Source organism: Podarcis gaigeae (assembly GCF_964106915.1).
Source record: "Podarcis gaigeae genome assembly, chromosome: 2".
NCBI lineage: Eukaryota > Metazoa > Chordata > Lepidosauria > Squamata > Lacertidae > Podarcis > Podarcis gaigeae.
The window spans coordinates 11,639,192-11,666,075 of record NC_139679.1 but is presented as its reverse complement, the minus strand read 5'-3'; the positions used below and the strand labels follow the sequence as shown (position 1 = coordinate 11,666,075).

Here is a 26,884-nt window from a genome sequence, read left to right as displayed (position 1 = left end):
TCTTATAGGGCGAAAAATACGGTATATCTTGAATGAATTCCCCACTCATTCTTAAATTTAAGCCCTCTGACTTGCCACCTTCGAGCCATGACTTGTCTTGCACACTTGCTACTCTTGGTGATTGGGGGAGCCCCATTCTCAGCTGTTCTTGGCTTTGTTTATTATGGTATAGCATTGGTCTTCAACTGATGGCGTGGGACCGACTTTTGGGTCATGACTAGATCTAAGGTGAGTTGCGACAGCATACAAGTATATGGAAAAAATTAAGAAATGTATCCCCAGATATATGTTTGGGTTACAGGTAGGTTTGTGTCTGAAAAAGTTGAAGACAGCAGTGATATATGTGTAGTGTCTTAAGAGACACATACTTTTAATGGAGCTGCCGAAATCTTTTAGCACAAGCAAATGCATACTTTTGTGTGTGTTCTCACTTCTACTCAACTGGTTTCTTGAACTGTCATTTTAAACCCAGTTTTGTTCAGGGCTGGCTGAAGGCAGTCTAGCATCTCAGGAGGAAAATTAAAATTGTGCTCCCATCGTTGGTAAACATTAAGCCTGGCAAGTTGCTACCCTTATCACTGCATTGTTTTGCACAATATGTATGAGTGATTCACCAGTTCTGTCCTCCAGTGGCCTTTGAAAAGCTGCCTTTGGGGTGTTAGGATATCCTCTAAGGTGACTCTTGAGGGACTTCAGAGGGGAAATCAGCCATCCAAACCTCTGTGTGAGTGGAAGTGTGTTCTGCTTGCACAGCAATATTTTTCAATCCAAGTTATTGATTTGATGTGAACAATAGGAAGCATGCAAGAAATCTATAATTTCCCTTGCAGTTTGTGATATTTTTAGACTCCATGACAGTAACAATATCCTCAGGCTGTAAAAAGAAAATAGAAAAAAAGCTGCATTGAGTGGTTCTCATACTTTTAATGTTGTTTATATAAGAGACATTCCAAATTGGAGCTTAGGGGACTATTAAACAGGGCTTGCACATGGAATAGATACAGACTAAGTTTTCACCAATGACAGTATTCCCTGAGTAGAGCTCTGGTCAGGCAATGCTCCTGCCAGTGGGAGATGGGAGGCAAATTCTGCTGATACCCCACCTTATACCCTTTAAAAATTTAAAGGATTGGGCGAACCTCTGGGATAAGGGGATGGCTGCAGGGAGGAAGAGTCAGTGAAAGTTACCTTCATTCACTGCCTCCATTGGGATCCTCCACTGGATCAAAAGACTTGACACAAGGAGCCCTTCCATTTGTGGAAGGGTAAGTTAGGATCAGCCCTGAGTGCTCACTGGAAGGACAGATCCTGAAGCTGAGGCTCCAATACTTTGGCCATCTCATGAGAAGAGAAGACTCGCTGGAGAAGACCCTGATGTTGGGAAAGATGGAGGGCACAAGAAGAAGGGGACGACAGAGGACGAGATGGTTGGATAGTGTTCTCAGAGCTACCAGCATGAGTTTGACCAAACTGCGGGAGGCAGTGGAAGACAGGAGTGCCTGGCGTGCTCTGGTCCATGGGGTCACGAAGAGTCGGACACGACTAAACGACTAAACAACAAGAAGTTAGGATTCAACCCAACTGTGTATTGCTAAACCTTGGCTGAGGGAAGTAGAGAGGAAATTTGTTTGCAGGAGGGACTTCATGTTCTTGTAGCCCCGTTGCAAAGTCATGATTTGGCAGTTATTGCCCATTTGCCCTTGGTAAGGATATGTTCCAGGTAGTTCCAGGCTAGTTCCATCAATCATGTTAAAATGTATCGAAGATCGGTACACAGTGCAGTTTGCTTAACACCTATGCCTTCTCTATTCTTCTTAGAAGCTAATAAATGAACTTCTTTGTGAGAGGCACATGCAAGACTCAGGGTCTCCAAGCCACCACCTTACCAAAAAGCACTGTTTCTAAAGCGCGTAAGAGTTTAAAAATCATTTCAAGCAAACTCACCCCTCGCCAGTCATATTGCATCATTTGACATTGCCTGTCAATCGTTTCAATCCGCCTAGGATTCCTAGGATTAGACTTAGATGTTTAGATATTTGAACACATATTTTATGCACAACTCCTCCCAAGTCTTAACTTTTCCTTAGTGCACACTTCCTGTCAATTTTTTCTTCTTGAGGCCTTGTGTTTCTGTCCTACTCTCTTTGAATACAAGGAATATGTTGGGTGGGGGGGATCCAACAGACACTTGCACAGAGAGAAAAGTTCATATTCCGGTTGCATCTGCTTTCCACCTCTGTGAACCATTGCAAGAGCCGTGTTTGCACAGCCTCTTTTAGAAAAGTGAAAGTTCCTGCCATCAAGAGCTTGTGGTTGAAATTCCTGTTTACAGTATGCTTTGTTGCTGCTGTGAGTTGATCATGTAGGCAGGGTTGGGAAAACGTTTCAAGACTTATTGTAGATGGTTTATATCAGTTGCATAGATCACAGAGATAGGCATAACGAGAGGACCCCCACCTCTCATTATGGTTGGGATCGGCCCAGAAATCTGATCTAGAGGTATTTGATTATGTTCTGGGGTCTGTTTGAACAAAATAATTGAATTATATTCTTGGGGCAGAATCTAAGATTACCGATTCTGCCAGATAAAAGTGACAACACTTTGCCTGGATTGTTTCATGGTGAAAGGTGCCGGGAATTTAAGCTTCAGCCAAAAACAAATAACCTAAAATTACACAAAATTGCATTGATAGATCAGACCAAAGGTCTGTCTTTGCTTGGTGTCCTGCATTCTGATTTATTTAAACAAGTGTTCTTTACTGATTTTTTTAAAAAAATCTTTAGTGCTTTCTGTTTAAATCTTTAGCACATTCCTTCTAGTGTTGTAACACCAGCCACAACAACAACAACAACAACAACAACAACAACAACAACAATTTTATTATTTATATTCCGCCCATCTGGCTGGGTTTCCCCAGCCACTGTGGGCATCTCCCAACAGAATATTTAAAAGACGATGAAACATCAAACATGAAAAACTTCCCTAAACAGGGCTGCCTTTGGGCCACTGTTTATTTACTGGCTCTAATGACTTGTAGGTTGCTAGTTTTCAAATTAGGGTAGATTAATCCTAAAGTAGCAAAAGTTGGAATAGGTTTTTGCATGTTTGGGATACTAGTCTCCTCATCTGAAAACTCACTGCATGTAGTATAAAAACTGCTTTGAAGTTATCATAGTGCACTTGGAAAAGCAAGAAAATTTTGAGGGAGGTGGGAATCATTCAGGACGTTCTTCTTACCAGTGTGGGTCTATTCAATTTCATTGCAACAGTTTTAGTTAAATTTTGTGTAGTGATGCTTTTTGCCCTATGTATCCTTTCTTTTGCCCTTGCCCTTTTAAAAGTGGAATGATAGATGGATTGAAATTTGAATGTAGCATTTTCGTAGAATTGTAGAATAGAGGAAGGGACCCTGAGGGTCATCTCGGGGGGGGGGGTCCTTGTGATTGGAACTGATCCTGTTTTCTAGAACTGTTCCAAAGAGTGTGATTTGCAAAATTCAGAGTATAGCTTGTACTAATTACTGCTTTTTAGATGCCTGCTCTGCCCATGAACATTAATTGTGTGATTACTCAATTTTCAGTTAGTTTAGCTTTTCAGACAACATTTAAGTATTTGCCCTAGGCACATGTGTGATAAAACAGGAACTATTTCTTTATCCAAGCTGAAGCAGGTTTTGACAGGCTTTCTCAAAATGGCTTTCCTTAAAACATATGTGCACTTTTGTCCTCTGTTACCTTAAAAATGGTTCTTGAGTACACATTTTCAAGAATGATGATTGAAACAATAAGTTGTCATCGCAGTGGAAACAGGAAAGGTGACGCCATCTAGCACATCAGCATAATGTTTCGAACGACTCAGAAAATAGAATATTATTGGTTTACTTCAACAGAAGGTAAAATACAAGGACAGATACTAATTTAAGAATCTTTTTTATGTTCACTCTCAGTGATTGAGCTAAGAACATAAACTCTGAGTGTTTTGCACTCCACTCCTGTACATTCGCAGCATGTAATGCGTTTGTAGTGCTGGCTCAGTATTTTTAGGCCATTATGAGCCACCATAGAAAGCGTAGGGAATGAGTGGTTTCAACATTGATTACCCTGTAGTGTCTGTGGATTGATCTTTTGCTGTTGCTATTGTGGAATGTGAGAGTCACTTCCCAGGCCGCAGAATACATTAATGGGGAATGGTGCCACAAAGCGTTCTAAGGCAGGAGGCACATATTTTGGCGATGTCTCAGAATACATTTTTGCTTACATCTGATTCTCTTATTTGATGCCACAATGAGATTGGGGCATACTATTTATCATTGTTTGCCTGGTCGCAGACGTTTTCTGTCACATTATAAACCAGGGGTCAGCAAACTTTTTCTGCAGTGGGCAGGTCCACTGTCCCTCAGACCTTGTGGGGGGCTGGACTATATTTTTTGGGGGGAAATCCCCCCCTACGACTCTCCCCGTCCTTCTCCACAGCACCGGATGAGCCCCGGTGGCTGATTACGTGTGCCTTGCAAGCGGCAGGGGCTGGCGGCGGCGGGACGATGAGTAGCACGAAAGGACTGGCTCCAGAGAGGGGCTGCTTAAAATGGTGCTTAGCAAACTGCAGCTTAACAAAGCCCAGCCCCTTCCTCCTCTCGGCAGGGCAGGGAGAAGCCAGGAGGAGGGAGGGAGCAGGCACCGCCACGGTGTGTGTGTGGGGGGGGGGAATGGTGCAGCCCGAACGATCAGAATCCCTGCACCGATCCATGCGGCAATTCCTGGACCGTCCGCGGGCCAGATCCAGAAAGCAATTGGGTGGGATCCGGCCCCCAGGCCTTAGTTTGCCGACCCATGTTCTAAACCATAGTATTGCTGAAGGTGGCCCACCAAGTAGGAAACTGATTTGACTATGATTAAGTTAGACATAAGTTGCATAGCGGAAACCATGCAGGTGTGGCTGATATCAGGAACATATTGGTAAAGTAGGAGAGGGAGTGGCTGCTTTAACATCATGGTTGTTGTTCCTGGAACTAATTCAGTAGAAAATGAGAGCAGCCTTTGGAAAACTGGGGATGAATGAGTCAGAAGCAAATTATTCCATTGTGTTTCTTGGCTATACACCTAGAAAACTTGAATTAAAACAGTGAGGAGATTTTTTTATATATATAGACTTCTGATTTCATGTTGTATTAATATACCCAGAGTAGATCCGTTGAAAAGAACAGGTCTGCTTGGGGTAGGACTAGTACTACCCCATTGTTTGTTACCTCTTGCTTTTAAAATACATCCCTGAAGTGTCTGTTTTGCAAAACAGAATATTGCCAAACTGATTCAGAATTTTTTATAATGGAGCCAAATGGCTGTATGTTGAATCCTAGTTAGACATAAGATTTCTGTCTTCAAACACTACTGGGGCTGTGGTGATAGAACTCAGTTGGAGAACATGCAAAGCAAGTGTAAGTTTATGTTCTTTTTTCATATTTATAGCAAAATAAAAAGTAACAAATTATTTCTGGCTTAAGCTTTTTTGTTGCTTGCCTGTTGAGAGAAGGCAGTAGCTGATGAAATATAGCCTATATTTTAAGGCTCTTTGATTTAGTATTCGAAAGGCTTTTCAGTTATTAAATCTTGACTTGGCTGAGAATCCAAAACCAGCAACTTGATTCCTGATTGGATATAGACAGGAGTAAGGAGAGTCAGTGGTTGTGTAAGGAAGAGATATTGTTGCTGCCTTGCTAAAGCAAGTGTCACTGAAAGTTTAGGAACAAAACAGGCAGTGGAGAGATTTAATCTTGTCTGGGTAGATATGATGAACTTGGCTGAGATTTCCATATCCTGCAAGAGTGGAGAGGTCAATCTATTTGTAAAGGGGGCTTGACAAACAATTAAGTAAAATGGGAATCTGTGTTAGATAGTGTCGGGTTTGTATTCTTTTCACACAAGACTTAGGATCTCTGCAATATCTTTTTAGTCAGATTTCTTAGGGATTCAAACCTTGTGGGGGTAGAGTTGATGCATACGTTTGCAGTATTCTTTTTAGTTTTTGAGCAAAAAACCCCTGTTGTGGGACTGTTGGCAGGAGAATGGTGATGGAAGGTGATTAGTTGAGGAATGGTAAATTTAAAAACTAAGCCAAGCAGTTCAGAACCTGCTGGTCTCTGGAGGTGTTACATATTGGTAAGGATATAGGACCAAACACAGGAGTTTCTTGTGCACAGCATCATGGCTGTTTGTTAAATCTGGGTAACTATGTATGTTACAACATCTGCCACAGCCCTTTGTGGAATAGCTTCCATAGAAGGCAGTCTAAAAGTGAAGGTATTTGCCATAGTGTTCCCCTGGATGTATGGAAGGTTTTCATGCCAGTATATATTTCTTGATATGGCTTGACACTGACATAGAGAAGACACAAGTTGGGAACTATCTGTGAAGTAGGCCTGGGTGATACAGTGGTGCCTTGTTCTTGAACTTAATCCGTTTGACTCACAAAACCATTCGAAAACCAAGGCACAGCTTTCAGTTGGCTGCAGGAGCTTCCTGCACTCAATCGTAAGCCGTGTAAGCCACATCGGACATTCGGCTTCCGAAAAATATTTGCAAACTGGAACACTCAACTTCTGGGTTTGCGGTGTTCGAATTTGTTCGGGAGGCAAGCTATTCGAGTACCAAGGTACCACTGTATAGCCATATATCACCCAGGACTGGTATTAGGGGAAGACCACGATGATGGCTTCACCACTGTATATTGCTGGTGAAACCGCTGCCTCCTGAGTTCCTCTGCTACCAGTGCCAATGGAGAAACAAGCTGCAGACGGGCCCTGGAGGAGGCAGAGGGACTCATACCACTGAGTGAAACTGCCATTGCGGTTGGCCCTCTCACTGCTGCAGAGGGAGAAACCATGGGTTGGACTAGATGACCCTTGTAGCCCCTTCCAACTCCACAATTCTATGATAATAATCTAAAAACCAAATTAAAACACTTGACAGCTTCTACATGACTGGATAGGCTTGCCTGAACAAAAATACTTTTAGCAGGCATCGAAAAGAGTATAGTGAAGGCATTCTGGTGTCAATAAGCAGGGAATGTGGATGCTGCCATACTAAAATAATGGAGGATGAGTATTATGTGTACCTGTAACAGTGCCTGTTCTGATCGAAGTGGCTGAGTGGGCATGTCTGGGGTAAAGCAATTTTGTAAGTAAACTGGTCCCAAGCTGTTATGGGCTTTATATACAAATACTAGTAGCTCCTTACTAGGTGCAGGTCTCTGAGCAGAGATGTTACTTGCTGACAGGGTCTCACTCTGGTCAGCAACTGTGCCATAGCATTCTGCACTAACTTCAGCTTCTGGATCTAGCCTTTGAAGTCGGATGTGTCTGTTTTCTGCCTCTCACTTTCCCCCATTTCCAGGAAGTTATGGAATATTTACTAATAAAAACATAATCGTGTAAATGGGAATTTCTGGTCGCTCTGTGTGTGTTTGTAAAAGCTTTGCATTTTTATTGTGAACTGCAGGATAAGAAGCCATTACTTGCCCAGGTCTTCACCCTGCGGTGCACTGTACTTTTTTCCTGACAGTGTTATGCTGGACTTTGTGGGTGACTTGCGATGGCGCAGTCTGCTGGCATGAAAAAAACTGCAGAGGCTTTAGCTGCACGTGCAGCACAGTCCCTTTGCAGTGTAGTCCTCCTCAGTCAGCTGATACTTGGCAATGCTGATACTTCTGCTGCAGCCCAGAGTCCTTTGATTAAATTCTAGGCAGTGCAGCCAAATTATATATGTGTGGTAGATGTCCCTGGGAAGTTCTTTCTGCAGTCTCCTTTTGGTCTGCATTCAGCTTGCAGCAAAGGCAACTCTTTTCAGTGTTCCCTTAGAGATGGATCCATTTTAAAGAGAATAAATTTCCTTCTTGCCTTCAGATCTCAGCATGAAGCTTGTGGCACGGAAGACATTAGCACTTCAAGCAGCGTCACTGCCTCCTTGCACAGCAATCATGCATGTTTTGTTTTTGGCCTTGCTTTCATATGGTCAAGCTACACGTTATATACAAATGCTGGTTGCAAAATACTGAAAGTATTTAAAATGAAAAATAGTTTTACAAGACTAAACCTGAGCAGAAGTGGGATGCATAATTTTCCTGCTGGCTATTTCCTCACTCAAAATTCCCTCAGCTACTCCTCTCTGTAGGTTTTTAGCTATGTGTTTACACATATGCAACTCTGGGAGTGGGGAAAAAGATTCAAAGGCATTTTAAACAAACTAACAAAAGTTTCTTGTGGAAAGGTTGTGCTTTCCCTCCTATGCTAAACACTGTAGTCTTCAGGGGCTGCTGTTCATTAAGAAGAAGGTGGAGAAAAGATCTGGGCTTCATTACACACATTTATGTACTTTGTGCCATTAGAGATGTTACTTAATGGTGGTCAGAAATGGAACAGAATTCCTCAAGAAACGGGGAATGTTGTAGCGCTGAGTGCAAGAGTTTATTCTCCAGTGAGATTCAGAAGAGGGTTACAAGACATCATACTTCAGACCAACTCAATCTGAACTATCTATTGTTCTCTGGTTTCTATGTTTAGAACATAGGGTTTAGAATGTGCTTTGGAACTTTTGCTGTACTGTGCATTTAAAGAATGGAGAGAAATGCTTTCTTTTCAGCTCTTTAATTGCTCTAATTTCTCTGTGCAAGAGGACATATTTAGGGGTAACAAAGACTGGTTTACAAAACATTGTTCTTTTTCTTCACAAGGAGACCTGACAGTCTCTGGGGACTGCATTGACATGGGTAAAATATAACAAATGAAAGAAAGGATCACGGGTGGTCCCAGTTCAGAAATTAATCACCCCTTAGACATAAAGTGTTGCAGTAATAAACTAAAAGCGAGATAAGTTTATGTGGAGTTGGAGTGGTTGAGGATGAAAAAGTGGGGAAAGGCAGTAGTGAAGGAAGGGTACTGCCTCTTCAGAGGATTCTCCTGTAGGGATGAATGTGATTCATGATATGGGTCCATTCATCTCTCCACTGGCAGGAAGTTAAATCTTTTAGAGAATACACCTTGGGGACTGGGACAACCCCCTCAAGTTCTATGTTCTGCCAGCTCTACTGCAGGTTGTATCACTGGCTGCTCCAGGCACAGCAAAGGAGAAGAGGCAGGAATGCCATCTTGGAAGGGATTTTTCTTTTGTTCTTCCTTGTCTGTTTATTTGTGGCTTCCCTCCCGATACTCCTGCCGGGTTTTCACTTTCTCCCAGCTCCATAGATCTCCCCTTCCCTCCTTTTAGCATCCATTTTTCCTTGGCCTTCAGTTTGGGGCTTTTGGGGGGCCATGGAGGCTTTTGGGTGTTCTGAGTCCAGGGGAGCACCTTGGAAGGGGCTTCAACAAGGGCTTCTTTTTGGAAAGCAGAGTTGTTTTTGTAGGGTTGAAATATGTCCTTCTGGAAAAACCCAACAACTTTTGGGGTATCCTAGTTTTTACTTTTTGAAATATGGCAACCCTATGTTTTGGAGATGAATCTCTCAAGTCTCATCAGAAGAGTCATTGGGAACTCAGGTTACCGTGCAGGAGGACCTGCTTCCTGAATCCCGACTTCTTCCTCTAAGATCTAGAAAGTTTCTGACGTTATTGGGAGCAGTTGCTCAGGGTAGTAGCAGTTTGATAGGGCAAACAGTTGATACCAAAGCAGGTACTTTTGCGGCCCCAGTGTTCAAGCTTCACTGAAGTATAGGGAAATACAGGGGAGTGGGCTGCAAAAACATGTGGGCTGGCAAATTTTTTATATTCTTCCAGGTTAGTGAAGTGATTTTACATATTAATGCAGACATAGAAACTCACTTCTTTGCACAGTTACACTCACTTGAGTTTGATTAAAATCTGTGAACTGGATGATTACTTTTAGGTTATTGCAGGGTAGAGTGATGTAAATCAAGCTTCCAGCTTCCTATCTCGTATATGTCACAAATAAACTTGCATATAATTTGGTTGCTATAATGAAACATATCTGCTTGCAACTAAATAGAGCTTTTGTACTGCCCAAGAGCATAATCTAAAGCCTCTGGTCACACAGTGAACACGGCATTTGATCAACAGAATTTATATCTGCTTAGGAAAGCAGTTATGGAATTAAGAATGTCTGTTTCATCGGCACTAGGGCACATACAAGGATGCTAAGCAAGATCACTCACTTGAAATACTTAAGGGCCCAGAACATTCCAGAAGTGAAGGAGGGTTGTTTCCTGGCAGAATGATATTTCTCCATGCTGTTTGCTTGGTAGTCATAAATACTTTGCACAATAATAAATATGGTAATTGATCTATGATCATATGTCTAATTCTTCACTTCAGGATTCTGATTTTTAAACCTGAGTGCATTCATTTTGCTTTGAAAAGCAGGCTTTATCTCATTGTGCTTGATATTACGTCATGGATTTAGTTGTAAGAGATTAAGGCAGGGATTCAAAAAAACTGCATGTGAAGTTCTGCTTGTACAGCCTGGCTCCTTCTCCCCTCCCCCTGGCAAGCTGCTGCCAAGGTTTAGGGCACCCGCTTAAGCAGCATGCAGTGTGACACGGATGGGAGAGGATTAGCTTATGATGCATTACATTCAAATGACATTTTAAACAAGTGTTATTTTTAAAGGACATTAAATTATATTGGGGGGGGAGTTAAAATTGTTGTTTTATCCACGGCGCTTTACAGTCAGCCTCGGCTTGTTGCTGAAAATTCCAAGTGAAGCAGGGGCACACATAATGATGTCAATGATGTGACTAGTTTTCGAAAACTCTTACTTTTAGGCCAGGGGTGTACAACCTGCAGCCCCCCAGATGTTTCTGAACTACAACTCACAACCTGCAGGGCCGCAGGTTGTGCACCCCTGTTTTAGGCACTTTTCTGATAGCAGGGGGCTCGCTGAAACTAGAGCCCGAGAGATTTTGGCATTTGTTCACATTTACGGACTGTTTCAAGAGGCCTTTCTTCGTTTTGCCTCCTCCCTCTGAAAGATTGTCTCTTTGCTCCCCACCTACTGATAATATAAGGGATGCGGGTGGCACTGTGGGTTAAACCACAGAGCCTAGGGCTTGCTGATCAGAAGGTCGGCGGCTTGAATCCCTGCGACAGGGTGAGCTCCCGTTGCTCAGTCTCTGCTCCTGCCAACCTAGCAGTTCGAAAGCACCTCAAAGTGCAAATAGGTACCACTTCAGCGGGAAGGTAAACGGCATTTCCATGCGCTGCTCTGGTTCGCCAGAAGCGGCTTAGTCATGCTGGCCACATCACCCGGAAGCTGTACCCCGGCTCCCTCGGCCAATAAAGTGAGATGAGCGCCGCAACCCCAGAGCCGGTCATGACTGGACGTAATGGTCAGGGGTCTCTTTACCTTTTTTTTACTGATAATATAGTGAATGTTTTAATTGAGTTTGGGAAGTCTTCATACAATATTTGTTCTTGTTAAATACATAAATGAGAAGGGCTTGCTGTCCCCACTGACTGCCATCACAAGTTGCGGATAATTTCTGTTAGGGTGAGGCCGTAAGCTGAGAGTCCAGCTTCATCCGTGCCTAGAGTGAAAGGAAGCAGACAGTTGTTCCCTGGTCAACCTTTTGCAAGTCAGAGAAAAATGTTTCTACAATGAGAAACCAACGTAGCCCAAGCTGCTTCCTTGATGTATCCTTTTTTAAAAAGGCAACCACATGGAAAGAATTACCCACTTTTGCACGTCACCAAAGATTAGATTCACCAAGGTCTCTGCTGCTGCGTTTAAATTTATCAAACTAACGTGTTCTGTTCAGCATGTTACTTCTTCAGGGCATTTTGTCTGGCAGGACAGCAATGAGGGCAAAAGCAGTAACCAACCGAAGGGAAAATTTATCTTGTCCTCTGGTATTTCTGTGTTTCAGAGAGAAGTGTGCTGGTGAAATTCAGTTCCCCTTTCTCCTGTTTTTCTACTTGTTTGGTTAGGATTGCTTGGATCTGGTTGACTTTCATGCTTTGTTTAGCCACCCAGCATGAGAACCTTTGGTTCCAACACCTTGTATTGTCATCTTGTACATCCCCCCCCCCCCCCCGCACATATTACCATGGGATAACAGCAAGAGGGCATTACTGCCATGGCTTAAAAGGTAAAGGTATCCCTGACCGTTAGGTCCAGTCGTGGACGACTCGGGGGTTGCATGCTCATCTCGCTTTACTGGCCGAGGGAGCCGGCGTTTGTCCTCAGACAGCTTCCAGGTCATGTGGCCAGCATGACTAAGCTGCTGCTTCTGGCAAACCAGAGCAGCACACGGAAACGCCGTTTACCTTCTCGCCAGAGCGGTACCTATTTATCTACTTGCACTTTGACGTGCTTCCGAACTGCTAGGTGGGCAGGAGCTGGGACTGAGCAATGGGAGCTCACCTCGGGTCGTGGGGATTCAAACCACCAACCTTCTGATGGGCGAGCCCTAGGCTCTGTGGTTTAGACCACAGCACCGCCTGTGTGCCAGAATTTCTGTGCTAAGTGTTTCGTGAATGATCAGTGTTTAATTACATATTTTTTGCATTGCATTTCCCTCTGACCTCAGTGTTTGCATTCGTGCCCCCCCGCCTCGCTTGTATATGGTAATATATAATTCAGGATAACGTTTCATGCCTCTAATAATGAGGGCTATAGTCCACACACATTATGCCATAATAAATTGGTTAGTTTTTAAGCAGCCAGAAAAACTGTTTTTGCTGTTACTAACACTTCCATCCCTCCAGAAGAAGTAATAGGGTTGGCATTAATGGCTAACTCTTGATTCACCATTCGCTACTCTTAAACAGTACTGTTAACAGGCCTCCGTGGTAGAGCTGTGTTTCCCTTATGAACGTTTTAAGCTTCTTGTCTATTAGGATCTTTGAACCATGGCAATAGTGAGTCTTGGCAGATCTTACCCAGCAGGTCTTTCCCAAGCCACAGAAATAATGTTTACTCAACACGCAGAATCAAAATATACACATTCATTGCTGCATTAGGGAATAGCTCAGCAAACTATACACATTTCTTGGGGGAAATGAGGTCTACTAAAGTATTAGCATTGACTACTTATTTGGGGGGAATTAGCTAAATAAACGTAACAACTCAATTAGCAGCACATTGTATACACACTAGAAGCTGGAAGCATGCAGATGAAGGAAGGATGAGTCAAAAAAGATTTAAGTTGCAATGCAAAAATAGGAAGTGGGAGCATATATGGAGGCTACAATGTGTAGACAAAGGACCTCCAGAACATAGGATAGGGAGGAAAGATTTCAATTCTTGGGCCCCAACAGTCTGAAGAAATAAAACTTGGGTGCACTGAAACTTTTTTTGCAATGGAATGTTGTTGTTGTTGTTGTTGCTGCTGCTGCTCATTTCATTTGTATAACACTTTGTGTTTTATAACATCAAATAACACAATCCCCACTCAGTCATGAAGCTCACTGTGTGATGTTGGGCGAGTCACAGCATCTTGACCCTACCTCACTGGATCATTGTAGGGGTTAACTGAGGAGGGAGGTGAACTATATTCTCCTTGGAGAAATAGCTGGGATATAAATGCAGTAAAAAAGCTCTTCTGCTCAGTTGCTTAAGAAAGATGGAGATGTCAGTCTCCAACCTGGCATCCAGAGATCTCCAGATGGTCGCAATTGGACCCTTGCCAGTAGCAAAATGTGTCTGGCGCCTGGCTAATTTCAAACACTACTTCCTCCCTGTGCATCCATATGTACAGCAGTACAGTTTCTCTAGTATGGTCAAGGTAATAATTAGCATGGTGGTTCCCTACCCTGCTAGAAATAATTTTCTTTTCTTTTGTGGAGACCAGTGGCAATTGAGTGTAGCTAAATTTGGACACTTGATTAAAGGGGCCATCTCCTACAGGGGCACCCTATTGTAAAGGTGACTTGGTGGGATTGCATTTCTGGACTTCAAACAATGCCTCCCTTGAGAGGACCAACTGAACCCTTTTGATTACCTGCACAGGAGACCAAACTGAAGCCATATTGCAATATCATAAACAGTACTGGAGTGGAACATTTTTCAGATGCTTGCAGCAGTCAGCCTGTCAAAAGTGCAAGATAGGTTTTCATTTTACTCATCTTTAATACTATACTAAGAGAACAGAGGAACTTTCTACTTTAATTCAGGGAGTGACAATTTAAACCAGGTGCGGGACTGCTGGCATCCAGCATCTGACTTAACTGGTTTCTGTGGCAGTGTTATTTTTTTCTCCATTGTCTTCTTGTTCCAAAATCTAAAATTGTGGCACTTTTCTGCTGTTCAAGGAATGGCTTGTAGTATCTGATGCCAGGAACTCAAACTGTAAAATGATGGTATTTTACAAATGTATAAAAGGTTTTTTTTCACATAATACTTGCACATTTATTTCAGATGGTTGTTCCAGCTATGTCCACTAAGGACATTTTGATAATGAAAATCAATTTTGCAAATAACACATGCAGAGTACAAAAATCGAACCCAGAACAGACAGTTGTCACTCTTAGAGAATGCTCCCTTTTTTCCCTTTAGGTTCAAAAACTGGATAGTCACAGCAAGGGGAGTTTATTAGATGGAGTGCATTAATAATTTTCTATTAATGTTGATACTCGCCTTTAAGAAGTCACACTTTTGTAAGAGTAGCTAGCAGTATTTTCTCTTCGATCCAGCCCTCAGGGTCACTTTGGAAGCTAGCCGAAAGGAGGGCTTCCATCATTTGTGTACGCTGTTTCCATGCAAATTACTATACTGTATTATAATTTTTTCTAACATGTTGGCTATGAAGCCATACTTGATGGGCAGTGTGTCTTGGATCCTGTCCAAAGCCAGACAATGGAAGTGTTTGCATAGGAGTAAAGAAGTAAACTTTTATTAAAGCAGCCTCAATGACTCAGGCTCATTGGGTAGGAAAGAGCAGATTCTCATCTGCGTGCTCTTCAGAGGCAGCGGAGTAGCAGCAATAAATCCAGCCTGAGAGCAAAGGCCAAGGTTCAAGAGTGCCAAGACTGTGTGAGAGCTGCAATTTTGTTCCAACATGTTTCCCTACTTCCCTGCAGAGGCAGAGAAGACTCAGCTATCCTTTTCCTGTGATCACTCCTGGCCTGGAGGTGGGCACTTCTCCAAGGGGAACGAGTCTCCTCCATTCTCATGATACAGGGCCTCTCCCTGTGAGAGGGATAGCTGGGTGCACCTCCTCCTCAGACCTCTTCTGCTCTGTCACAGTAGGAGACGCCTGTTGCCTATTTGTTCTCTACAGGCTGGGCAGGGCCAGCTCTTCGGTCTTCTGCCTTGTCAGATCTAGGGGCAGAGGTGGAGGCTTCATCAGGAGGGCTGTTCTGCATAGTCTCATGCCCTCTCCTTCCCTCCAGAGTCCTCATGCTCCAGTGCTTCCCAGTCTGAATTTTGAGTTCTCAGAGGGAATATGACCCGGCAAACCTGATACATTGAAATTACAGTGGTACCTCGGGTTACATACGCTTCAGGTTACAGATTCCGCTAACCCAGAAATAGTACCTCGGGTTAAGAACTTTGCTTCAGGATGAGAACAGAAATCGTGCTCCGGCAGGAGCGGGATGCCCCATTAGCTAAAGTGGTGCTTCAGGTTAAGAACAGTTTCAGGTTAAGAACGGACCTCCGGAACGAATTAAGTACTTAACCCGAGGTACCACTGTATGTGATTTTCATGAGAACTGAAAATTGTACAATTTTACCCCATTAAAAAATGTCATGTAAATATATTTTGATGAGAGATCCTCAGACATTAAGAGGTTGAAAACTTAAATAATGGCTGAGCCCCAAGTGGTAGATATATGCAATGGTGTAGCTTGACACCCAGTGCTGCCTCAATACAGTTGTGTGATTCCATCACTGGGCTCCATTAAAAACAACTTCTTCATGCAAACCAGGAAGTGACCTTTCCAGACAATAGAACTCTTCTTATCTCTGTGACTGTGATTTCCTGGGTGACATGGACACCTTTAGGTAGTTGTATGCACGTGCGAACTCTGTCCATTGCCCTCCCTCCCAACCTACCCACTTCTACATGGCCCCGGGCGTCGGCAACCCACACTGCCATTTGGTATATGGATTTCAAATACTGACTTACAAGCATGGTTTCAGATGAACATCTACTTTGTTCTTCCCCTGCTTCTTGTTCAGCCCTCCAGGGAGGAAACAAGGTAGAATTCTGGCTTAGCTTTACATGCAAGCCAGGGCTTGTGGTTTATTTAAGTTTTGACTAGCCCCTTTCCTCAAAGGGCTTTTCAGCTGAACCTTTAAAATCTTGTTGGATGTAATGTAGAATGTAATGTACATTCAGAAGAGTGGGGTGGGAGACTCTTGCCAGTCAACAGAGTAAAGCTTACTTCAACACACAGTCGGGTTTAAATGCAAACTGGTATGTTCTGCAGCTGAATGCCTCAGGCCTATTGCACAATTTTGCTAACCAATATTTTAACAAAATAAAGTTTCAGGTAAGCTAAACAAGCTGCTTTGTCATGAGCAATCATAAAGCAGACAGACAAGTATCGGATGTGCCAGTTTGGGACATGTTAAGGCTTGCAGTTGTCACATTGAAGCCTGAGCAAAGGAAATTTTTCAAAAAGCAAACCAGATGGCACTCACAATTCAGCCACAGCTCTAAACTAAACATTTTTCTTCTAGATATAGAAATCGAAGCAACATTTGCAAATGAGGAACAATAACTGATTCTTGAGGGATCAGGTTAGATTTTCAAAGCTCTGTAGTGGGTAAATATTACTAAAATTTAGTAGGGATGTTGAGGGGAAGTCTTATATTTCCAATTGATGCTGTATGCTGTTATTTCTGTATCAAGAAAAGGTGGGGAATCTGTGACCCTCCAGATATTGTTGGACCTCAACTTCCATCAACCTCATACAGCATGGCCAATAGCCAGGAATTATGGGAGTTGGAGTCAAACATATCTGGAGAGCCAAGGTTCTCCATTCCTGATCTAGAGGAATTTTTTTTGGCCCGGTTTCATGCTAGTGTAATCCTGTGCAAGAGCTCCCACTAGTGCAACAGGGCTTCCCTGTCTGTGCCCTGTGCCTCCTCCAGGTCTGCTGTGCAGAGTCAGGATGAACCCCTGCAGCAGCTCCTGGGGTGAAAGAGACGAGAGTAAAAGTGTCTCTTGGACTGCTCTTAGTTTTGAATTTGCAATGTGTACCTTGTGTGGTGTGGTGCTCTGTGGAAAGGTGGGCTATCGGTATTTTAAATTCTCAAACTTCCTACCCCCAGGGCCCCCTTGAAATGACTGAAAATTACTGAGGCCCACCAGTCACATAATGGTGGTGCAGCTAGGAGTCACAGCAGGCCAATGAGGAGGCACTGGGCAGGTTGTGATACTGAAACCTGCCTGAAAGTGGCCCAAGGCCCACTGTTTGAGAAACACTGTTGTAAATAATAATTTAAAAAGCCCTGTAGACTTGGTGACAGGAGAAACAATACTGGATTTCATGAAAACAACAAACATAACAGCAAATTTGAGTCACTTATCCTTGGACATGTGGGTACTTTGTGTGTGTGAAGAAGCCCCTTACACCACCTCCCTCCTCAAAGTTACATTAGGGCATGTTATGCATAGAAGCAGTACTGTGTGCTTTGTCGAAGCGTCCAGTCCTTTTATTTACATTCTTACCTACTGCTCAGGATTCTGTGTCCCTCAGATTTAGTTCCGACTCCTGATTTTGTGTATGTATTTGTAGGCTGTGTTGTAGACTGCCACATGACTGTGTTAACTGAGAGTTTGAGGGGCACTTCTTATCCGTTAAAATCAGTCAGTTTTTTAATTCAGCTCAGGGTGCAGGACATGTTCTGCAGTGCCTTTTGTAGTTAGGGGTTCCATTATTTTTCCCAGCGCTGAGATTTCTGCAGGATTTACTTACAACCTGGATTTAGCATATGTGAAATGCCAGCGAGACTGAATGATGACAGTGTGCCATACTCATCCCTAGTTACTAGGATTCACTTTTTCTGGGGTTTCATCTAAATTGCAGGCCTTCCAGGTCTGATTTCTTCCTTGGCAATACTTTTTCATTTTGAAGTTACTGCTGTCAGCACTGCACTTTAAAGACCAATAGAAGGAAGTGTGGGATGAAAACAGAGCTGGTAATAATTATAATTTTTCCAAGTGAAGCATCTATATACAGTGGTACCTCGGGTTAAGTACTTAATTCGTTCCGGAGGTCCGTTCTTAACCTGAAACTGTTCTTAACCTGAAGCACCACTTTAGCTAATGAGGCCTCCTACTGCCACCGCGCCGCCGGAGCACTATTTCTGTTCTCATCCTGAAGCAAAGTTCTTAACCTGAGGTACTATTTCTGGGTTAGCAGAGTCTGTAACCTGAAGCGTATGTAATCTGAAGCATATGTAACCTGAGGTACCATTCTGCTGTAGAACCATATTGATACTTAATGCTGGTGCTGTGAATATGGTTTTGGAAGTGCGTGGTTGTCAACACATATGGCTCATTGCGATAATGCTACATATGCATTATTCAGTGCAACTTTTATTGTGGGTAATATCTCTGCATATTCTCATAGGCCAGATTGTCATTGTGTGCTAAATATGCTAGGATTAAACAAAGCAAAGAGAGTGGCAAGTTCTTAGTTGAACTCTGAAATGGTGATATAGTTAATGAGTGCTTGGGAGCAACAAGTCACAGAACCATTCATGGGCCTTTGTACGGGTATAAAAGTTCCTATTCCAACAATCTTAATCTAATATTAAAGATAAGACACACAAGGTAGGCTTGTACTGAGGGGAATAGCAAAGCAGCTCTCATCTACTCGAAGCCAATGAACTTAAATCGATAAACAGCCTCAGATATCAGCAAATAGCAGTAGAATCCTGATGTTCTTCAGATGCTGATTTATTTCAGTAGTGCAACTCTGTACATGCAAGTGGGGTGACGTCCAGTTGTTGGCCTTGTTAGGGAGCATTAGGGTCATATAACTCATAGCCAGTAGTGGAAACAACATGCGTACATGGAACATGAGATCATAGCCTTGGCTGGGGTGGAATGGGCAATATAGGAATTTAATTTTCAGCTGTTGCAACTGAACCTCTCTCTCTCTCTCTCCCCCCCCCCCCAGCCCAAATTATAATGTGGGCTTTTTACAGTTATTGGGAGAGAACAATGGTCACAGAAAGGATTCAGCAGGTGTTATGTTCTCAGTCCAATTCATTGTTTGGCACACTTGGATTTTTGAGATTTGCTAGACTCTTGTTGGCCTTTGAAAGCATTATGAGTAGGATGACTTTTGTGATTCATTATACTTTCCCCAACACACATTGATTGCAACAAAAAGAGAGAGTCATATTGTAGCGGGAGATAGGTGTTCACCCATCTGAGTGATGATGAGGATTGTAAAGAACAAGGCAGACCTGCAAGAAAACGTCACAGTGTAGCATGCTGATGTTCAGGATTCCAGTTGTTTCATTCCATTCCTTCACATACTGTTTTCCATCCATTGCCCACCCTCCGGTTGGGCTGTTTTGGGGCCCCGCTTAGATTTCCCCCCCAAAATATATTCTTTGTTCTTCTCCTTGTTCGCGTGAGTGGTGCAGGAGCATCTCTCTGGGCTGATAACTGGCTGCAGTGTGCAGCTGCTTCCTAGCTCTCATCTAGGACAGTGTCAGGCTATAGTAATAGATCAGAGGCTGGCATCAGGAGGATTGTGGGTGGACATGAGCAAAACTTTACAAAACAAGTTGGAGTCGCTGTGGAAACGGAGCATTCTAAGCTAATGGGGGTACGCTCTGGATGGCGGAGGGAGAAAGAGAACTTGCCTATTGGGTGCCAGAAAGAGCCTATTTCTCAACACCATTCATTTGCCAGGGAGATCAGATGGCAGCCTAGATAGAGGGATTCTCAGGCAGGCATACAGGGCAGAAAGCCTTGTGAGGAAGTCTGGGGTCTTAGGCCTGTCTGCCTAGACTATGCAATCAAAGAAAATCAAGGGAATACTAAATACTTACGCCCGGTACAGCTCAGTTTTCTGTATCTAACCTCCTTTCCTGTGCCCATCTCTCCATTTCTCAGTTTGTCTACCATTTCCTTCCTCGCTTCTTCCCTCCTCACTGCTTTCCTTTGGACCACATCAGTGAGATCAAGGGTGGGGCTCTTGTTGTCTGGGCAGCCCAGGGCCTCCATACACACTGCTTAGGCTTGTGCCCCAGGGAAGTCACTTTGGGGCTGCTAACACAGCAGTTTGTCTTCAGTCCCTGAGGCGCACTTCATTGTCTCTCGAGACACACAGATGTCAGCAACAAAAACCATTAGATAGCCAAGCACCATTCTCAATGTAGGCACCTTATTTTCTTGTACCTCAATTTAAAATAATCCCGTGCTTTATACTTGCTCATACTTTACACTTGCTCACCTTAGCATTTCTGTGACGCTACACTTTCAGTAAAGAAAAGAGATATTTCACTTACAGTACATGGAAGAGTGAAGACCTTGTACGTTTAGAGCTGAGTCGCTTTTCATGACTCGGTGTGTGGGTTTACATTAATGTGTAGATTTACCTGCAAAGGATAACCTTAAACATTTCAAAATCCATTTGCATATATACAGCACCTTATTTCTCTTTCCTCTTAATCGTTCTGTGTTCTGATTAGGAATGTGATGCTCTTCCCGAAAGCCTTTTGTTTCAATTACTTTCAGCCTGGCTGTTTTCAACTATTCTTATTTTCATGATGAGACAGTGTCATTGTTAACTGGAGTAGAGTCGATAGAACCAGTTCAATAATATATTGGCGATGTACACTTTTTTGAATAAGTCCCATTAAACTCCATGGGGTTTTAACTTCTAAGTAGACATGCATAATAATGTTCTATATGAGCCACAGCTAGCATAATATAGACTGGGAAACTGTTGTACAAAACACTCAAGATCAGCTTTTATGTTAAGATGGATTTTACTGTTCATGTGACTTTGGCAACACTTAGTAGTATCTTGGTCTCAATTACTTCTTACCTTTGTTTTCATTTACTCCATTATTGATGTTCCTTTTCAGTAATTATTTCTTCAAAAATTTCTTCAATAATCTTTCAAAGCATTGAGGTTTTTATTTTTTAAAACCATTTCAGATCTCGTTGTCTGTTCCTGCACACTGCGTCTTTGTGATAAGATTCCCTTGTACTGGCTCAAAGCATTAAAAAAGAACAAGATGGTCAATGTCCTCATAGTTTAATGTCAGGCTATTATTATGCATTTATTACTTGACATGGGTGTTAGGATCAGCAATGAAGACAGTGGTGTGGGTTTTACAGAAAAAATTGAATCAGAATTTCCTCTGTGACACTTAATACTTTGGCATCTGATCTACCATATGGTCTCAAGATGACTTTATAATATACAATTATAAAAACAGATATAGTAGTTGAAATGATAAAAAACAGATAAAACCATTCTAGCCAGAACATGACAGTTTAAATTAAGTAAAAGTGGTGGGACCCACAGAGTAGAATACCTTAAGAATCCAAGGCCAGTGTAAACAGGTGTATCATACAAAGAAAGCTATACAAAGAAGATGCTAGATGCACCTCTGTCTGAAGGAAGTCCCTCAATTTAGAGGCTGCCACATAGGAAGCCCTCTCCCAAGCCATCATTCCTTGTGGAACTATGAAGAGAGCTGCTTCTGCTGATCCTAATTTTTAAAAAGTAGGGATGGTGGTCATCTTTTAGATACTTGGGGCCTAAGTCAGTAAGAGCTGTTCGACAGTGGGATTTGCTGCCAAGGAGTGTGGTGGAGTCTCCTTCTTTGGAGGTCTTTGAGCAGAGGCTTGACAACCATATGTCAGGAGTGCTCTGATGGTGTTTCCTGCTTGGCAGGGGGTTGGACTCGATGGCCCTTGTGGTCTCTTCCAACTCTATGATTCTATGATTCATGCTGGGCTTTAAACATGAATGTGAGCACCTTAAATTGGGTTCTGGAAACAAACTGCCAACCGGTGTTAGAGTTCTGTTTATTTTATTTAAAATTTATAAATTGCACTTTCATATAAAACATCACAAGGCAATATACAGGCTAAAAGAACCACAATATTACAGTAAAAACATAAAACGCATCAGTAGGAGCTGGGTGGAGTACAGTGGTCGTCATCTCTGTCCAATGCGAGCCATAGCTAGGTAACCAGGTGTAGTTTAAATAGGCACCTTTTGCCATTGAGGTTACCCGAGTCTCCAGAAATAACGTTGGTTCTAGGAGCAATCCAAAGCTACAGGTGTGTCTTTTCCAGGAAAGTGAGAACCCATCAGGAACAAGCTGTTTCCACACCTCATGGACTCCAGAAATCAGAAAACATTACACTTCTCTTTTCAGAATTAAATGTTTTATGAACAACCCAAATGATTTTCCAATATTTACTTAGGAAAAAATATTTAATACAGACTATTTATTTATATATCTAAAAATCCAAAGCTTTACCTGGAAATTATTTTGATTAGGGTACTTGTAAATATTTTTAGACATCAAGAACTAAAAAGTATTGACTTCCCTTACATTGTTTAAATTTGAAGGAGGAAATCATGAATGTAGAGAAAACTGTTCCACCGAGAGCTGTGCATGATAAGTCACTGTAGTCCTTCGATCTACTTTCATTGAGGGGATCCTTCAGTTTCACTGTCTGTAGAGGCACTCTCACTTCTTGTGAATTCCACTCCAAATGGAGGTGAATCTGACTCAGAACTTGTTGAGCCATGTTCTCTTTCACCGAACAATGATTTCATCTGCAACGAGTCTATAGGCAATTTATCACACTTCATCCTGTTCACTAGTTGTGCTTGTAACTGGTTCTCCTGCTGCAGCAAGAGAGAAACAGACACCAGCTTAGCAGTGCGTTCATTTGTCAGTCTGTTCCTCTTCTTTGTCTTGATTGTGTCAAAAGTTTTCCATTTCCGTTCACAGGAAGTGGCTGTTGGTGGAATGCTGAAGATCCTTACAGCAATCCTGGACAATTGCCGGGTGTTACAATATCCCTTCCACCATGTGAGGGGAGAAACAGCCTCAGATGCCCGCCAAACAATGTCTTGGCTCCAAAGTTTCTCTTTTGCACGATATTCAGCAATGTCTGCCATGACAGCTCTTTCATTAATGTTAGGGATGTTCTTAGCTAGTTCCATAATTATATCAAGAGCAGTGGCTATATCAGATTCTGATAAATGTTGTCCACAGTGCTGGGGGTCCAGTAGATTTGCTGCCAGATGAACTGGATGGGAGCATATCTCAGATACTTTAGTAAATCCTTGCTTTATTACTTCCGCCTCTTCTTTAGATAGAGGTGAAGAAGGCAAAAGCTGAATTAGATTTTCATTCAGCTTTCTGAACATCTCTGGAATATATGAAAGGATTGGTGCATCTTCAAGCTTCTTAGTAGCCTCTGAAATTGGTAGTAGCAAATTGTATGCATCTTGAACTTTAACCCAAAACACGTCATCGAGAATCTGCTTACGAATGTTCTGAGGAATAATCTGGGATACCGTTTCTTCTGTTGAAGCGTGCTGCAAACAGTTCATTGTATGCAGTAGGCTCTCTAAACACTTGGTAGCTGAGCTCCATCTGGTTTCTGATGGCAATAAAAGGGCATTTTCCTCCCCCTGCTTCTCTTTCTGTAATTTCTTCAGTGCCTGATTAGCTATTGGGTGATTGTTGAATACCTTCACAATTGCTTTGCCGTTTGCCAATATTGTTTTCATCGTACTGGCACTTAAGATATCTTTTGCCAGAAGGTTCAACCCGTGAGCAGAACAGACAAATACTATTAAGTGTGGGTACGTTGACTTTAATATTTCCCCTGCGCCTCTCATGCTACTTGTATTGTCGGTTACAAGGGCTTGTACCCTGGGTGGACCTGCACTCTCAATCTCTTCACCCAGTATGTTGGCTATGTATTCACCAGTATGATGAGAAGGTTTGGTAGCAATTGCTTTGAGGAATATTGCTTCAGGTGTTGCAAACATAATGCTGAGAAGAGAATTTCCTTGTGTATTAGTCCATCTCTTTGGCATGAGTGTCAGTGATTCTGCTCGGCTGATCCTTTGAGCTACCATTGTTTGAACTCTGTTGTACTCTCTGTCTAAAAGAGGATGTGCTAAGCGATAATGTGATGGCAATTTATATGATGGGCGAATCAGTTTGTAAAGATCCTTCCAGTATTGATTTTCAACTATGGAAAGAGACGTACTACTTGCAAATATAGCTCGAGCTAACGTCTCGTCTGCTCTTTCCTGATCTTCCTTTGACATTTTGTCCACAAAGTTTGCTAAAAAATCTGATTGTCTTGAGTGGCTACCTACAGATGGCATATCTTGTGTCACTGACCTTGAAAAAGATGGTCCTGCTGCTTCTCCCTTCCCCAGAGCTGGCAGCTCAACACTTTCAGTTTTCATGTTTGGCAAATTTGCTGTTTCACTTGAGTTACCCAGTTCCTGGAACAAAGGGGAGGGGAGAGAAGGATTTTTTTTAGCCTACTCTAAATCTAGAGCTCTCTTGTCAACTTTGCGGTAAAGCACTTTCTGGTTTTAAGAAATAATTTGCTAGAGATACAAGTCTTCATTGCTGTTAAGTATATTAGTTCGTTTACTTACAATTAATTCCTGAAGTAGACTTTTCCCAGATGTTGTTCCAGCACTTAACTGCAGTAGCTTCTTGTATGAAGATTGTATTCTTTCCGGACAATTCTTGCATATTGTCAGATGCCTCTTCATCCTTGTTGCATTATTCGCGTATGTCTGGCCACAGTATTTACACTGACCAACTCTCTTTCTTCCTTCAATGATTTCTATATAGTGGTGCCACACACCAGTTTTTTTCTGGTTAGGCATGATGATTAATTCAGAATACAGTCCAAAAGCACACAGTATCCTCTAAAAAACTGAACTGATTTCGATACAAAAGGCTTCCAGTCTCTCTCTAGCTCCTAATGAGAAATGAGACACTGCTCTGTGTGTTTAGCAGTGATGTGGAGTGGAAAATTTTCTGTAATGGAAAATTTTCGTCTCCGTTCTCTTTTTTTTTCTTTCTCTCTCCTCTGAAAATTTTCCATTCCCATACCTCGGTGAAAGCTAAACTCTGGAGTGGATTAGTGAACAGTGCTATGTCATGTAAGATTAGCATATTAATAGTTTCCAGCGCTTTTCTTTAAATGTAAACAATGTAAGGGAAGCGGCATGGTTCTGACCTTCATATTTTAAGACATTACAAGTTGTTTAATGACAATGACCAAGTAAAGCTTTGGTTTGTTTTTGTTTTTATACAACTCATTTACAGTGTTTCTGTTTGCCCCAGCTTCATGTAAGCAAATTTTTTCAGTTCAATACTTTAGGCTCCTGAGGGAAAAATTGAACTATTTCCACAGCATATAAAACATGCTAATTAATATCTTGAACAGTTTAGGGCATCGGGAACAGTTCAGGTTTTTTTTTGGGGGGGGGTTGCACAAAAAAACACCTCTGATTTATTCTTGCACCTGTTTGCCTGTTTGCATTCATTTTCAGTACTTTCAGTATCATCAGCCATTTACAAAACTTAATAAATGGATTTTTTACTACCTTTAAATTAATGAGTGCAGATGACAATTGCAATCCAGTGCTGGTTCTGCTGCATTCTGTTTCTTCAACACTTAATTCCAAATTTGGGTCCATGAGAACTCAGTGTCCAGAGGTTACCTGGCCCCCTTACCTTTTGTTGTGGCCCCCTTAGCTAGTATGTCTAAATCCCTACAGAAGAGCCAAGAATTAATTAAAACTCTGGGGAATCAGGGTAGTACTTGTAAATTTCATCTACTGGTTTCCTACCTAATTTTTTCACTTGGACTGCAACTGCTGCTGGGGGGAAAAATAGACGACTGTTGCAAGTCAGGGTAAAGCCAATCCTCCACAGCTTTCCGAATATGTTAATAGAGTTTAATGAGTGGTTGATCCTAATCTTTATCAGTTGGAGCTCAATACAGTTCTGTTTTGACATGGACATGTGGTAGATACTTATCAACATATCTGAATAGCTTGTTGCAGATGATACAGCCTGTTATAAAGTCCCTGGCTAGGTTTCGTAACCAAATTGAATATCCTTTATACAGACACTCTTGCAATAACCTTTCATGCGCTCATTTTTCATGGAACCATTAGATCACAATACTTGACACCCCTTAATTTATTTCATTTACTGAAAATGGGTATGGGACTCGGAACTGGGATTCAAACTTGAAATAGAGAATTGTGTCCCAAGCTGCACACCAAATGCCATTCTGGTTCTTCAGCCAGAGATGTAGTCTTACAATATTTTTGTTGCATTAAAAACAGGCGAGAGTTGGGCTGTTATCTGAACTTGAAAGATAGAATTGTGTCCTGAATGTATGTATCAAATTTCAGCCTGATATGAATGTGAAATAGGCAAGCCAAATCAAAGGCTTCACTTGGCTTAGCTAATAATTGGGTTGTAAAGAATCAGGAAATCTTCAAGCCTGGTTCTCTGTTGCTAAGGAAAATGATCTACCTGCCAGCCTGCCTACCTATTTTCACCAGTTGTGGAAATAAAATGGGATAGTCCTTCTTCATGCTGCCTTTGGGTATTTTCAAGGAAAACTAGAATGAAAACCTTGCGCTGATATGGCGTGGCTTTCCAACAAGTGAGGATCCTTTGGCTCTCAAGATGTTGCTGGACTGCTTTTCCCATAATTCCTGACCACTGACCATGCTTGCTGAGACTGTTGGAAGATATAGTCCAAAAACATTTGAAGTCACAGGTTTCCCATACCTGCGCTATAGGATCCTGGGTAGTGGCAGTGGGTTGTTGTTGAAAGAGAGGTTGAAAATCCCAGACATGTACATTTGAAGCACCTCGGGTGGTTTAAATTCGTGCTGTGATAAATGATGCTTATTTTTCAAGCTGGTCT

General features: G+C 42.3%; 1 protein-coding gene and 1 long non-coding RNA gene across 6 annotated transcripts in view; one reads left to right on the top strand and one right to left on the bottom strand.

Moving 5' to 3' along the window:
• Nucleotides 1–26,884, top strand: part of DIP2B (disco interacting protein 2 homolog B) — a 181,089-nt gene that overhangs the window by 23,357 nt on the left and 130,848 nt on the right. The gene's annotated exons all lie outside the window — the stretch shown is intronic.
• LOC310840006 lies at nucleotides 21,945–25,013 on the bottom strand. Its single transcript, XR_014561749.1, has 2 exons — nucleotides 24,579–25,013; nucleotides 21,945–24,419 (listed from the first exon to the last, which is right to left on the bottom strand). It is a non-coding gene; the product is annotated as an uncharacterized lncRNA (long non-coding RNA).